The sequence below is a fragment of the Lepisma saccharinum genome, chromosome 11, assembly GCF_977018435.1.
Source record: "Lepisma saccharinum chromosome 11, izLepSacc3.1, whole genome shotgun sequence".
Classification (NCBI taxonomy): domain Eukaryota; kingdom Metazoa; phylum Arthropoda; class Insecta; order Zygentoma; family Lepismatidae; genus Lepisma; species Lepisma saccharinum.
Genome location: NC_139239.1, coordinates 53353987 through 53371097, shown reverse-complemented (window position 1 = coordinate 53371097; position 17111 = coordinate 53353987).

Sequence of the window (17111 nt, the reverse complement as noted above, 5' to 3'; positions counted from 1 at the left end):
TAAGATTGCACGTGTTGCAAATTCCACCTATGTAGTTTCCGCTGAAATGATCGTGGTGGAATATTTTTTTGTTCTCATCACCCGAAACTGTTTGGTTGATGAAGCTGGTACGGCGTTGTGGAGGAAATTTCGGGATCCGGTTCGCAGTAGGAGAGTGGTTTCAGGAACGCCTCGAAATCAGCGACGATGATTGCGGGATGTTCCGACAATGCTTTGTGCATTTTGAATTCTTCGACTTCGTTCGTTTCGGGCATCAACATTCTAGCCGGTCTGTTGTTCCCGCAATAAATTTTATGTTCGGCAAGTTTATCGATAGTAATTTGACGACTATGAAGATTTTGATGATCACGTCGGTCACGATCGTCGAACGTGGTTAGGCATCTCGGGCAAACTTCGATGCAATGTTCATGCTTGGTTGTTTGGCTTCCTAGTAATCGAGACATTGAACGAATTAGCGTGTAATGATAGACATCCTCGTTGGAAATGAGAAGGAGATTTATTACACAAGCATCGTCATCGTCGATATCGCTTATCCTGACGGGATGCACGAGATATTTATCTGACGTGAAGGAATATACATTAATAGCGATGAGTTTTCCTGCACGATTTTCGACCTTTGTTATATCCGACAATGTCACCGGGTATTCAATGTCAGACATTACACTTTGAAAGTCGGTCTCGTATTGCTTGTAATTAGAAACCTGTTCTGGATGATTTGACCTATGAATCGGGTGAAGTTCTGCCAACACACACCAGAGAAAACACTTTTTATCGCTGTTCTGTATATTTAACACAGCTCTGTTGTGTTGAATGTTCGGTGGAAGAGGAACGTAGCTGGATGCACGAAGAGGCGAGAATTGGTTCACGTAAACGGTTAACGTGTGAGGACTTCCACACAGAGACCATCCCGACCCTTTAGCCTCGAAATCGTCATGTTTCTTAACCAGCTCGTTGGAAACTTTATAATAGAAGTTGTCCAAATTTTCGACGTCCGCCAAATGAAGAGTCTGGTTTTTTGTACGATGATAAAAAATACTCGTTGTGCCATCAACTTTCTCGTATTCAGAAAACAGAACAACGTATACTTTTATAGAGTTGTTTTCAAGTTTATCTTTTAAAATATTTAGTACAGATGTTTTCGTTTCATCCAAAAAACTAAGGATGTCACGGCCTGGTTCTGACTTAATTGAAAAATCCTGGAGTTGGTCGTTGAATGCAGATCTAATTGGTTTGCGTTCATTAGATAATTTAATTTGCTTGGAAGTGGAAGCTTCCGTTTCTGAATTATCGATTTTTCTTTTCAATGTTCCTTGTTCGGTCGATGGTTTGCAAATTTTGAGGTGTTTACTTAAATGTGCAATGCTGATCATCTTTCCGCATCGAGCACAAGACTTAGAAGGTAACGAACGATTAATTCTCGAAGCTGTTTCGCTACATCTTGCCCTGTGTACCGATAAATTGTTCCTTGAGATTAGCTTCCCACAAGTAACACATTCAGTTTTATCATTTTTACGATTGAAACTGGTGGTGGATGCCATTGCTTTCTCCAAAATCACAGAAAATCAAAAAGTCTAGTATATAGCGATACAATTTTCAGGTATGTTATTTTATATAGAATTTCTTGGAGTGATTACAAAACTCAAAAATTCAATCTACTGTAAATAGAATTTCAGGTATGTTATTTATATAGAATTTCTTGTGTGCGAATACAAAAACTCAAGAATTCAATCTACTGTGAATACAATTTTCAGGTATGTTATTTTATATAGAATTTCTTGAGGTGATTACAAAACTCAAAAAAATCAATCTACTGTGAATATAATTTTCAGGTATGTTATTTTATATAGAATTTTCTCAGGGCGAATACAAAACTCAAAAATCCGAGACAGTTCAGTTTTAACGTGTTCATATTTGGAAAGAAAAAATGCAAAATACGCCTTGGAGATTTCAACCAATCCACTTTACTAGATTGGAGAAACTCTAACTGGCGAGGTTATATAACAATTATTATTTTGTTTGTTTGCTTGCGTCACAATACGGAAATAATGAGAGGCATACGCGCGCGCGTGTGTGGCACATCGTTCCCCCGAGAGGTTTACAAAGGTCACGATATATAAACATTTTTGTCCCGGACTTGGAAAATTACGATAAGGTGCACTCATCCTTCAAAGGATGAGAGGATGAGAGAGTGCATTTCACTCATCACTGCTTTTCTACGCTGTGAAACATCGTCAGCGCAATAAATGAGGCGCGGAACGTGGAGAGAAAGTGAGTTTTTGAGGTTTTGGTGGTCGTGGGGTCAAGAAATCAGAGTTGGCGTCAAAGGTAAATTTGTGACACTACTACGTGGTAGATTACACTGAGGGAACTTACAGTATGAGGAGGCAGCCTTATAGGAAAATGTCGTAAGTCATTTCAAAAATAGGTCAAAAGACGAGGTAGCATAAGAGCAAGATTTGCAGGAGGTAAAAAAAAGCTTAAAAAGTGATGCCAGAGCTTTTTCTATCCATTTTTCTCTCATTGTAGGTTAGTTTAGTGCGTAAAACGTCGTAAAATAAAAAGTAGGTCAAAGGACTGTTCCAGAACGTTGGGTTCCACCTACTAGTGATCAAAGTTTTGGGAGATGGGCTAACTTCTTACCCCTTGGCCCCAGGACCACCAAAACTTGGTACACGTATTCTACACCTCCAAAATCGACAGGGGGGGTAGCTTCGCTACCGGGATGGGGGTGTTTTTCGAGTTATTTTTTCGATAACTCTTACCATTTTCGAGATATTTGCAAATTTAAGATTTTTTAGCACAGGACTTGGAAAATTTTCGGAATATTTTTTTTTGTTCCATGACAACCTACGCCAATTTTGTTATGAGAGGACAGAGGACACCGAGACGATGCTAACGCAAGAAATCCCAGCTCTCTATGATTATTTTTTCGAAAGTTACGAGTGATCAAAAACATTTTTGGCAATTGGTCCACCCTTGACCTCCAAGAACCTCCGAAAACTTGGTACACGTACTCTGTATCACCAAACTCGACAAGAGGGTCAACGGGGAGGATTTTTGCACTATCTCTTACTGTTTTCGAGACATTTTGCAATTTAACGCTAGACTTGGAAAATTTTCGACAGATGGGGGTCAAATTTGGTTCCATGACGACGTATGTTTATTTTGGTATGGGTGCACAGAGGACACCGAGACTCGACCAACACACTAAACCCGACCTCTCTACGACTATTCGTTCAAAAGTTACGAGTGATCAATAGTTTTGGATGGTAGTGGGCTAACTTCTTAACCCTTGACCCCAGGACCACCAAAACTTGGTATACGTATTCTACACTTCCAAAATCGACAGGGGGCATCTAACGATGCCGTATGGGGGTGTTTTTCGATATATTTTTTCGATAACTCTTACCATTTTCGAGATATTTGCAATTTAAGATTTTTTTAACGCTGGACTTAGAAAATTTTCGGAACATTTTTTTTTGTTCCATGACGACCTATGTTTATTTTGGTATGGGAGGACAGAGGACACCGAGACTCGACCGACGCACTAAACCCGACCTCTCCACGTGTACTCTACGTCACCAAAAAAAAATCGACAAGGGGAGGTGGTGTTTGGAGAGATTTTTCGATATCTCTCACTGTTTCCACTTGTGATTTTAGGTTTTTGATAGACGACAACGACAGAGCCATGTATGAGTAAACATCTGAACTCGGTGAACAAGTCAACTTTTTTCAGTACGTCAAAATTTTTCTCTCTCATTTCTTAGTGAATGGGTTAGGTGACTTGCAACGACGAAGGCCTTCTAGCAACACGTACTTAGCTTATGCCGGCGTAATTCGCTAAAATATGTATTTAACTATTGTCATTTAGGAACCGCCTCAGTCCTGTTGTTAATTTAGTTAAGGTAATTGATCCAAAAATAACAAGGGGGGGGGGGGCAATTAAAAGTTCGAAATGACAATAGTTAGAGGTTTCTCCAATCTAGTAAAGTGGATTGGTTGAAATTTCCAAGGCGTATTTTGCATTTTTTTTTCAAATATGAACATGTTGAAACTGAACTGTCTCGGATTTTGAGTTTTGTATTCACCCCGAGAAATTCTATATAAAATAACATACCTGAAAAATATATTCACGTTAAGTTGAATTTTGGTTTTTTCGTAATCACCCCGAGAAATTCTATATAAAATAACATACCTGAAAAATATATTCACGTTAAGTTGAATTTTGATTTTTGTAATCACCCCGAGAAATTCTATATAAATAACATACTTGAAAATTGTATTCACAGTAGATTGAATTTTTTGAGTTTTGTATTCACCCCAAGAAATTCTATATAAATAACATACTAGAAAATTGTATTCACAGTACATTGAATTTTTGAGTTTTGTATTTGCCCCAAGAAATTCTATATAAATAACATACCTGAAAATTGTATCGCTATATACTAGACTTTTTGATTTGTGTGATTTTCGAAAAAGCAATTTCATCCACCAGCAGTTTCAATCGTAAAAATGATAAAACTGAATGTGTCACTTGTGGGAAGCTAATCTCAAGGAACAATTTATCGGTACACAGGGCAAGATGTAGCGAAACAGGTTCGAGAATTAATCGTTCCTTACCTTCTAAGCCCTGTGCACGATGTGGAAAAATGATCAGCATTGCAAATTTAAGTAAACACCTCAAAATTTGCAAACCATCGACCGGACAAGCATCGGAAAGGAAAATCGATAATGCAGATACGGAAGCTTTCACTTCCAAGCAAATTAAATTATCCAATGAACGCAAACCAATTAGATCTGCATTCAACGACCAACTCCAGGATTTTTCAATTAAGTCAGAACCAGGCCGTGACATCCTTAGTTTCTAGGATGAAACGAAAACATCTGTACTAAATATTTTAAAAGATAAACTTGAAAATAACTCTATAAAAGTATACGTTGTTCTGTTTTCTGAATACGAGAAAGTTGATGGTACAACGAGTATTTTTTATCATTGTACAAAAAGCCAGACTCTTTATTTTGCCGACGTCGAAAATTTGGACAACTTCTATTATAAAGTTTCCAACGAGCTGGTTAAGAAACATGACGATTTCGAGGCTAAAGGGTCGGGATGGTCTCTGTGTGGAAGTCCTCACACGTTAACCGTTTACGTGAACCAATTCTCGCCTCTTCGTGCATCCAGCTACGTTCCTCTTCCACCGAACATTCAACACAACAGAGCTGTGTTAAATATACAGAACAGCGATAAAAAGTGTTTTCTCTGGTGTGTGTTGGCAGAACTTCACCCGATTCATAGGTCAAATCATCCAGAACAGGTTTCTAATTACAAGCAATACGAGTCCGACTTTCAAAGTGTAATGTCTGACATTGAATACCCGGTGACATTGTCGGATATAACAAAGTTCGAAAATCGTGCAGGAAAACGCATCGCTATTAATGTATATTCCTTCACGTCAGATAAACATGTCGTGCATCCCGTCAGGATGAGCGATATCGACGATGACGATGCTCGTGTGATTAATCTTCTTCTAATTTCAAACGAGGATGTTCATCACTACACGCTAATTCGTTCTCTATCACGTTTGGTCAGAAGTCAAACTACCAAGCATGAACATTGCATCGAAGTTTGCCCGAGATGCCTAACCACGTTCGACGATCAAAAACAACTCGATTATCAAAATTACACCGGACGTCAAATTGCTAGCGATATACTTGTCGAACATAAAATTTATTGCGACAACAACAGACCGGCTAGAATGTTGATGCCCGAAACGAACGAAGTCGAAGAATTCAAAATGCACAAGGCATTGTTAGAACATCCCGCAATCATCGTCGCAGATTTCGAGTCTTTCCTGAAACCACTCTCCTACTGCGCACCGGATCCTGAAATTTCCTCCACAACGCCGTACCACCTTCATCAACCTAATAGTTTCGGCTATGTTGTTGTGCGACGTGATAAAATAAATGAAGCATATATATACCGCGGGCCAAATGTAATCGAACACTTCCTGGAAAAAATGGTGGAGGAGGTTGAGGTAATTGGTAGCGTACTGCTTACATCATAACCGATGGCACCTTTAACTGAAAATGAACTTCAAAATTACAATTCCACTGAGGTGTGTCCGGTATGTGATCAAAATTTTACTGATGAGAACAAAAAAATATTCCACCACGATCATTTCAGCGGAAACTACATTGGTGGAATTTGCAACACGTGCAATCTTAAAATTCAGAAACCTAAATTCATCCCCATATTCTTTCACAACGGAAGCGAATATGATTTTCACCACCTGGTGAGACATCTTGGCTACGATCCGAAACGTATAGGTGTCTTGGCCGAGAATGAAGAACGCTACATTAGTCTCAGCAAGCAAGTGTCGATTCCGGGAACGAAAAATACAATCGAGATGCGCTTCCTGGATTCGTATAGATTTCTCTCTGCAAGTCTGGATGCTTTAGCGAACAAACTCACCGACGATCAATTTAAAATAACTAGAGCTAGTTTTCCCAACGTAGACATAGAACTCGTTAGACGTAAAGGGATTTATCCTTACGAATATGTTAGTGATAATTCTAAATTTAACGACGACGCTCTTCCACTTCCAAGAGAATTTTACAGTAGACTCAGAGAGAAAGGAATCACGGACGAAGAATACCAACACGCGCAACTCATGTGGGAGAAATTAGAATGTAGGACATTCGGAGACTACCACGACGCATACTTAAAATTAGACGTGACGATACTCGCGGATGTTTTTCAAGCGTTCAGGAAAACGGCAACGAATATTTATAAATTAGATCCAGCGTATTTCTACAGTCTACCGGGATTAGCGTGGTCGTCAATGTTATTCCAGACAAAGGTCAAGCTGGAACTGATATCGGACGTTGACATGTTGCTATTTATCGAAAGAGGGATACGAGGTGGAATGGTGCAATGCGTACAGAGACATGCGAAAGCTAATAACGTACACATGAAAGAAGATTACGATTCAAATCGAGCATCGAATTACATCTTCTACGCCGACGTTAATAATCTCTACGGACATGCCATGGTTCAGAAACTTCCTTACGGGGGATTCGAATGGTTAGATCCCACTTCGATAGACATTATTCATTTCGACGATAGCGAGTGTGGTTTCTTCGCAGAGGTAGATCTCCAATTCTCCGACCACCTGCACGACACGTTTTCGGATTTGCCTCCGACTCCCGAAATCAAATGTCCACCCGACTCGGTTCAAGACAAGCTTTTGTTAACATTGGACCCTAAACAGAGATACGTCGTCCACTACAAGAATCTCCGGTTTTTGATTGGGAAGGGTGTTGAGATAGTAAATGTTAGAAGAATACTAAAGTTTAAACATTCCACGTGGTTAAGACCTTACATAGAAACTAACACACAACATAGAACAGCTGCCACTTCCGATTTAGACAAGGACTTCTTTAAATTAATGAACAATGCGGTGTACGGAAAGACCATGGAGAATGTTAGAAAGCACGTAGACGTGAAATTAATTTCCGATAAGAATAAATGTCCGAAGTGGATAGCCGATCCTAGATTCAAGTCGAGAAAAATTTACAACGAGAATTTGGCACTTTTTAATCTACATATAAAATTGATGAAATTCAGAAAACCAATTTACGTTGGCGCAACGGTTCTCGACTTGTCGAAACTTTACATGTTCGAATTTCATTACGACGTGATGAAACTCTTCTACAATGATAAAATATCACTTTTGTACACGGACACCGACAGCTTTATTTACAGCATACAAACACCTAACCTATACGAAGACATAAAAAATCCTTCCATGCTTGAGTATTTCGATACTTCTGCGTATCCTCAACCCAACAGATTTGGAATTCCATCTCGTAACAAAAAAGTCCTAGGTAAACTGAAAGATGAATGTAACGGTGATATTATTGACGAGTTCGCGGGTTTGCGTTCGAAGATGTATGCCATGAGAACAGAGAGTAGCGTCACGAAGAAAGCAAAAGGTGTGGGCAAAAATACGGTGGAGAACAAACTCACCTTCCACGATTACATCGATTGCCTTTACTCACAATCGACGATACTAAGTATAGAACAAAGAATCCAGAGCGTCGACCATATCATCACCACAAACAAAGTTAGAAAAATTGCGCTGGATCCCGATGACGATAAGAGGTGCGTCCTCGAGTGTGGTATTCACACATTGCCTTGGGGACATCGTCGTTTAGAAATAAATAAGAATTGCGCACAGTGCAAATAATTAGCACTCACCACCACACACAACAATTTTCACTAACTCAAAAAAAACAAAACATTTTGTTACTCAGTAAAAAAAACACTTTGACTGTCATTACAAAATAAAACTTTGACCGTATCCTTAAATAACCAGCATGCCGATGAACTTGTTCGGTTTCAAAAAACAGATCATCATGGAAACCATACCAGATCATGAAGTCTTACCTTCCGTGTTACCTAAACTCAACGGTCTATTGATCATTCACCTCAACAGCATTTGGACGAAATTGGATGAAGACGTCGTCAAAACTTTTTACATCTTCAACAACAATTTACATTTTTACGAAATTCCGATCGGTGGGAAACTTCAAATCACCGTGAATCCGGTAAACGTAGGCGAAATCAAAATATCTACCGGCAAGAACATTTTTCGAATCAAGCACGACAAGATGCTTTCTAACATGGCGTACGATGTTTCCGCAGGAGATTATCTTTACGTTCAACTCCTCGGCGATTACGACAAACTCATTCCTCTCTTCGTAGAATTACGAATCGTCTATCCTTTAATAAATAACCGTTAACAAAATGCCTAACGACATTTTCGGCAACACCAAGCGTGTAGATACACGAAGACGAAGATCTTACCGTTTTCGACGTGAGTGCCGGCGATAAGCTGATCGTTCAAAACACAGGTGAGGTACCACCCTCTTTGAATCCCATCACGCTGGTGCGTCTCTTCAAACGTAATCTCTAAAAAAAAATATCTAGGCAAGCCATCGTCGAAGAATTGCATAAACCTGCACGCCGCAACTACGAACGTTTGGCGGTGGTAACAAAGGGATCGACGACCTCTGGCAAAGTGACCTCGTGGAGATGAGCAGCGGCAAGTTAAAAAACGTACATAAATTGAACAAGAGCAACAAGTACTTCCTCACCGTCATAGACACATTTTCGAAATTCGCGTGGGCTCTACCTTTGAAAGCCAAAACGGGAACATGCGTCACGGAAGCATTCAAATTAATTTGCGGTGGCAGAAGAATAAGCGGTGGCAGACGACCTCGGTTTTTGCAAACGGACAACGGTAAAGAATTTTACAACGCCGTATTCCAAAAGTTTATTCAAAAACATGACATTCGACATTATTCGACTTTCAGTCACATCAAAGCCAGCATCGTGGAAAGATTTAATCGAACCTTGAAAACACACATGTGGAAACGATTCACGCTTCGGGGAAATTACAAATGGGTCGACATCCTGCCGGAACTCGTCGACACCTATAATGATACGGTACACAGAACGATAGGCATGAAGCCAGCTGACGTTACGAAATCTGACGAGCAGCGTTTAATTTCTACAGTTTACTGTCCAAAGTACACTCCCACGACTACCAAGAAATCAAAATTCAAAATTGGAGACCAGGTGAGAATCAGCAAATTCAAACGCACCTTCGAGAAGGGATTTACAAAAAATTGGAGCACGGAACTTTTTACGGTGGTTCGAGTTCTACCCGGAAACCGACACACGTATATAATAAAAGATAGTAGCGGCGAGATTTTGAAAGGAAGATTTTACGAAGAGGAACTCTCTAAAACAAAACACCCCGACACGTACCTCATCGAGAAAGTATTGCGTAGGAAAGGTGACAAACTGTTTGTCAAATGGCTGGGACTTCCGGAAAAGAGTTGGATCGACGCGAACGAGGTGATCTTGTGAGTACGTGGAACGTGGTGAAGCGTCTACCGGATTCGGAAAGTCAAACGAAAAAAAAGAACGGCGAGTTGCTTCCCGACAGCATCCGCTGTCTGATGGTAGGTCCTTCGGGGTGTGGGAAAACGACACTGCTCGTGGACAATTTTCTCCTCGCACCGAATTGGTTAGATTGGAAGAACAGGCACCTGTACGTGTTCTCGAAAAGTTTGGAGAAAACCAAATACCAGCAACTGATGAAACTGTACGATGGTCTGGACATTGCAACGTTCGCTTCGGAAATAAAACCACTCGACGATTGTCGTGAAAATTCAGTCGTTGTGTTCGACGATGTCATCCTGGAAAATCAAAATGAAATTCGCAACTTTTTGACGCAAGGTCGTCACAAAGGAATGGATTGCTTTTACCTAGCTCAAACGATTTCCAAAATTCCAAAACAGTTACTACGCGACAACGCTAATTTCATATGTTTGTTTCGTCAAGATCACACCAACCTCAAGCACGCGTACGATGACTACGTAGGCGGAGACATGAACTACAATCAATTTTCGGAACGCTGCTCTTCTTGCTGGAACAGTGACGATTTCGGATTCGCGACGATCAACATGACGAGGAAACCCAACGACGGAAAATACAGAAACAAAATCAACGACTTTCTAAACGTTGCAACGTTGTGAGAAACGACGTGTATAAAATAACGTTATGACGAAACGAAAAATCGAAGACGAAAATCTTAAGCTTCGCGATTACCTCGCGAAACGCTTCAAAGGTTGGAAATCCGAGAATCGCGGATTCTACGAAGAGAAGAAACGTCAGGATCAACCTGTGATCGATGCCATCAGCGGTCTAGGTAAAGAAATTAAAAGTGTCACGGAACAAAATAAAAATTTGATCAACGAACTCGTGCCGCTCGCAGCTAAAAGTTACGCTGTACCCACGCCCATTTCGAGCATTCCTTCGACGCCGTTCGAACTGAAGGAAGCACCGGCACGACGTAGAGCCATAGGTAGCACGTCGTCTTCGGATAAGATCGAGTTGGGACCTTTGGCACGAGACTATCTAAGAACGGGGAAGTTCGACAAGGATGAAGTGTTCGGATTGTATCCCAGCATGGAAACCAACGAAGGCGGTGGTGTGGTGTGGAAGATTGGAAAATCGAAGGTGACCTTCGAAGGCAACGACATTAAAGTTAATTTAGGCGAGAAGGATAGTTGGACCAGGTATCCGGGTACGGTGGGACTGTGGGAACTCGTTGCCAAAAAGCAGCCGAAAGATTACACCGACGAAGATTACCAGAGTTACAAGGAAATTCTGATCATGACGGATGCCTTGTACCAGAACAACGACGCCTCGCAGAATAGGATGAAATCGAGTAGCGGTGAGAAGTACAGGAATCTCATCAAACCGATTTGGAACCAGGTGAAAACAGGCAGCGGCGTCAAACGCTACAACACGTTACCCAAAGAATTCGTTTGGGTGGACGACGTGAGGAAGCTCGTGGACCGATTGTCAGTGATAGCCGGCGAAGAGAATGCAGGCAATCGTAATTTCTACAACGAGAAGGTTGGCATCGTGGACATGATCAGCACCAAACTTTCCAACTTCATCGTGAACGACGACAAGGGCATAGGTTACCTGATCAAAATTATCAACACGCTGCCTCCGAGATTCTGGAACGTTGCCGAAGGAAAGGGACTCGTGAACGACATCATCAACAAGTTACCTTTCGAGATGCATTTACCTGCCTACCAGTACTGCGGACCGGATACCAAACTCGAGAAAAGATTGGAGAGAGGAGACAAGGGTGTGAATCCGTTGGACACCGCATGCAAAGATCACGACATCGCCTACAACACCACTCGCATGGATCTGGATGCACGTCACGAAGCAGACAAGAAATTGGAACATGCAGCTTTCGAAAGATTCGTCAGCAGAGACGCATCGCTGGGTGAACGGGTCGCCGCACCGGGCACCACCATCGCCATGAACACGAAACAAAAACTTGGGTGGGGTATATAAATAACATAGAGTAAAAAATAAATAAATAATAACAACATGTCTCGTATAACCGACTTACCACCCGAGCTACTATCTAAAATATTCAAACACGCAGTAAACGGAGATTGTGAGGATGTACATAAACTTGTAATCATAGCAAGAACGACGCCGGAATTTCGCATCCCTTGTGAAATGGTTCTCAAGGACCATCTTCGGGAGATCAGCGGCCTGAGGTGCGGCGATCTCAACACTCTTCTTTCGGCTGCAGGGAAAAAATTAAACGAAAGGATGGACACGGACGATTGGTGCAAGTCTGAACAGAAGGCGGCAGATATTGTAACGCACATCATCTCGTTTTCCGAAGCACAAGCTTTCTTCCTCTTACACACACTGTGAAAAAAAATAATAATATACACGTCAAAAAAATGTAGGTGTCAAAAAAAATATGACAAAAAAATATACGTCAAAAAAATGTACATGTCCAAAAAAAAATTGCCATGGAAAAAAATTTTATCATCAAACAAAATTTGTCTCGTCAAAAAAAAAAGTTGACGTGGCATCGTCAGAAAAAAAAATTGTCTCGTCAAAAAAAAGTTGACGTGGACATCGTCAGAAAAAAAAGTTGCCTTATCGTAAAAAAATTTTATCGAAAAAAAATTTGTCGTCAAAAAAAAAAAGTTGACGGACATCGTCAGAAAAAAAAGTTGCCTTATCGTAAAAAAATTTTATCGTCAAAAAAATTGTCTCGTCAAAAAAAAGTTGACGTGGCATCGTCAGAAAAAAAATTGTCTCGTCAAAAAAAAAGTTGACGTGGACATCGTCAGAAAAAAAAGTTGCCTTATCGTAAAAAATTTTTATCGAAAAAAATTTGTCGTCAAAAAAAAAAGTTGACGGACATCGTCAGAAAAAAAAGTTGCCTTATCGTAAAAACTTTTTATCGTCAAAAAATATTGTCTCGTCAAAAAAAAGTTGACGTGGAAAAATTATCATCGTGAGAAAAAAGTTGCCTTGCCTTATCGTAAAAAATTTTTATCGTCAAAAAAAATTGTCAAAAAAAAGTTGACGTGGAAAAATTATCATCGTCTGAAAAAAAAGTTGCCTTAACGTACGTGTCAAAAAAATATACGAGACAAAAAAATGTACGTGTCAAAAAAAAATATACATGTCAAAAATATATACGTCAAAAAAAATGTACAAGACAAAAAAAATGTACGTGCCAAAAAAATGTACAAGTCAAAACAAAAAAAAACTTGATATATAAATAACACACATCGTGAAAAAAAATCTACGAGATCAAAAAAAAATTCTTCGGTATATATAAATAACACACATTGTGAAAAATTATAATTCTGTAACACCCTGAAATTTCTCTTCGATATGACGACTGAAAAAATGAGTGATCTCCAAGCATTAAAACAAATGCTAAATTTGTCAGTCGAGTATGTAAAAATTCAGGAATTGGAAGTCGGCAAACCTAACACGATAACTTCCGGTTCAATCGTTTCTACCCAGTATGGTCCCAAGGTACGTCTGTTGCTCAACGCACAATACAGTCTATTTTTACCTGATCGATACGATATCCGACGAGAAGCTATCTATTTTAATCGAAAACAAAACTCGAATCGTGTACAAGGGGACAAAGGAACTTCTTGGTAAGAAAACGAAGCACGTAATAGAATTTGTGTAACTGGGCTGCGCGGAGTATATCCTTGAAAAAAAATACACGAGAAGGAAACAAAAAAAAACTCGGAACATATATATATAAATAACATACCTTGAAAAAAAATTACACGAGAGGGAAACAAAAAAATCTCAGAACATTTATATATATAAATAACATACCGTGAAAATATAGAGCATCAACATGAAGCCCAAGGGTGTCGTGTACCAGATACCATATTCGAATCTGAAAACGCTGGGTGCCCTCGATGGGTTACTCACCAAGAAACAACGCGAGAAGAAACGTTCTTGCTTGAGCAAAGGACACGGAATGAAATTGCTTCTCAGCACACCTCAATTGAAAAGATTGCAGCGTTCGCGGAAACAGCAAAAGATCGGAGGTTTCATATTCAGCATCCCGGCCATCCTGGCAGCATTGGGGGCCGTTGGAAGTTTGGCCGGCGGAAGCGCCGCCATCGCGAAAACCGTCATCGACTCGAAGAAGAACAAGGCGGAATTGGAAGAACAGAAACGTCACAACCTGGCCATGGAGAAGAAAGGGGGCAAGGGCGTGATGAAAAAGTTTAAAAAAAAGAAACAGCAGCACTCACCAACCGAGACATTGAATCTCTGATCGAACCATTACGAATCAAAAACTTCAGAGGAGTTTTCATGTCCGACTCGTTACCTTCAACCGTTAAAAGAAGAGAATGCGGCGTAGTCAACTTGGACGGTCAAGAAAATCCAGGCACGCATTGGATATGTTACCACAAAAACGACAATAACAAAGCATTCGTTTTCGATTCTTTCGGAGGTGTTCCACCTACAAATTTAGTCCATTACCTGAAAACGAACAAAACCTCTATATACTACAACGACGAACGCATTCAAAATTTCGGAGACGTGAACTGCGGTCATCTCTGCCTCTCCGTGCTCGCGTTTCTCTCTAAAATAAATAAGCCACAGGTGGAAGATTTCCAGAAAGCATTGTGGAATCTTAAACACGATGGGCGTGTTCCATCTCACGAGCGAATCTTCGATCTTGAAACTCACGCTGCACGACGACATCGTCTATCCTAAATCCGTGGCTCTGCGTGCATTCTACAGCATGTACCTCATACCTAACGTCACGCTTCACAACAACAAAATTAGCGTCGGAAGCGAACATATCGTCGTCACGCCAGGCCAATACAATCTTTCCACTTTGCAAGCTCAGTTACCCAAAGGCACGTACCTTTCTCAAAATTCGGTCACGCACAGAGTGGAAATCGTGTCGGCGACGGAGACCGTAGACCTGGGCACCATAGGAGAACTTTTAGGTTTCGAGAACGACACCAAACTCGAAGCTGGCATCAAGCACACGGCAGCAAACATTCCTAAATTCTTGGCCATCGAAACGTTGAACGTTCACTGCAACGTGGCGGAAGGCATGATCACGAAATCCTCGGACGGATTACTGGGAAGTCACAAGCAGACGGGAATCATCGCCACGTTCAAACCCAGTTCCGAATTCATGGAACCGATCATCTACACACCCTCTTCGCCGATCTATTTTCCAGTATGTCGCAACCGCATAGACGACATAGAGTTGGTGGTGACGAACGAGAAAGGAGACGTGGTGGATTTCGCAGGTGCAACGACCACTGCCATCGTGGAGATCGACGTATGATAAATAACCATACACATCATGGAACAAATCGAAAGTTACGAATTGCAATCTTTTCCTCCGAACCGTCGCACGTTCGCAAATTTGAACGAAGCGAACAGGGAGATCGAATACGACGTGGACGTAGGTGACGGGTTCGTTCATCCTCACAGAGCGGACCTCTACCTTCAATTCGACGTGGTGAAGAAGGAAAGCGGAGAAGCGTTTCCGCCCAATGCCAATTTAAAACTCGTGGACAACTTCGTGCCTCACCTGTTCTCGCAGGTGGAGGTGAGGAAACACAACACCGTCATCGACAGAATCGATTATCCAGGCATCACGTCGACTGCAGTGGGAACGTTGAAATTATCCAAAACGGACGCAGCATACTATCAGGCGGGGGGGTTCGAAGCGGGGACCAAAATATCGACGAGAAGTCACACGGTGCTCTTTCCCATGCGTCTGCTTCCGGGGTTCTTCTCCGACTACAAGGAGATCATGTGGAAGGGAGGACTGAGGATCACGTTTCGAAGAGCGGCCAACGACAACGACGCACTGATGCGATACACCAACTTGAACGCAGACGGCACGCCGATAGCCAACACTTTACCCGAAGCAGCCAAGTGCGTCATCCGGAGCATGGAGTTGAGAATGCCGATCGTGGAATACGAAACGAATTACGCCCTCAAGTACAAAGCGGAGATCTTGAAAAGTCCGCAGGTGCCGATTCACTTTCACGGTTACCAGTGCGTGCAGAAATTAGCGTCGGGAAGTCATCTGGAATTCGACGTGACGACGCAATTCAACAACATACAGTTCGACATGCCAGATTTCGTCGTTGTGCTCTTTCAGACCGGACGCGATAACAACCAGGAAAAAGATTCCAGCAAATTCGACGACTGCAAGATCAAGAACGTTTATCTCAAGAATGGCAGGAACGAAGTGTTCCCGCGCGAGAATTACAACCTCGACATGACCAAAGATGATTACCTAAAACTTTACGAAGCTTACACGGCTTACAAGCGCGTGACCGAGGGAAACGTGGACATGTACTACGCGCCCAGCGAATTCAAAGCACGGAGACCCATGTTCGTCATCAACACGACGAAGAGGAAGCAGGTGGTGGTCAACGATCGAACCAACATCAAGATCGTCTGCGAGTTCCACGACGCGCTGCCCGATGATACCGTGTGCAGCGTCATCCTGATTGCAGAGAAGTCCTTCGCGTACGACGTGAAGAACGAGAGGGTGACGAAGCAGTTTTAAAAAATTCGTAAAAAAAAAAATCAACATCCAACACATTTTAGGTTATATAAAAAATTTGTGAAAAACTTAAAATACTGAAATATTAAAACAAACAGAGTCCCTTGTAGGTTAGTTCGGTGCGTAAATAAAAAAAAAATGATAGGTTAAGTTATATCACTTAGGATCGTAAAAAAATTAAAAAATCGTAAGAAAAAAAGATAGGTTAAGTTGTATCACGTAAGATCGTGATATACCTACCAAGTATGAGTGGGAAAAAAAGGGAAAAAAGGGAAATTTTACAAAAACATCGCTAAACGCTAAAACGTCGACAAAAAATTGTCAAAATATGTCAAAAACTGATATTCAATTGATAAAAAAGAGGCTACAAAAGTAGAGGAAGTGCCCGGGTTGACCAACCTCTTGTGAGGAGCTGAAGTGAGGAGCTCGCCTTAATGGATTTGTATCGTAAGGCATGAGCTCTATTTGATAGCGCAGTGTTGCTAGCTCCTTACTCGAAAAAATCACCAAGGTTTTTGGGGTAACCTAACCTAAAACAAGGAGCTGGCAACCTTTTTCTCGCAGTGTTGCCAACTCCTACCTACATTTTTTTTTTAGTTGGCAAGGGCTAGAGAG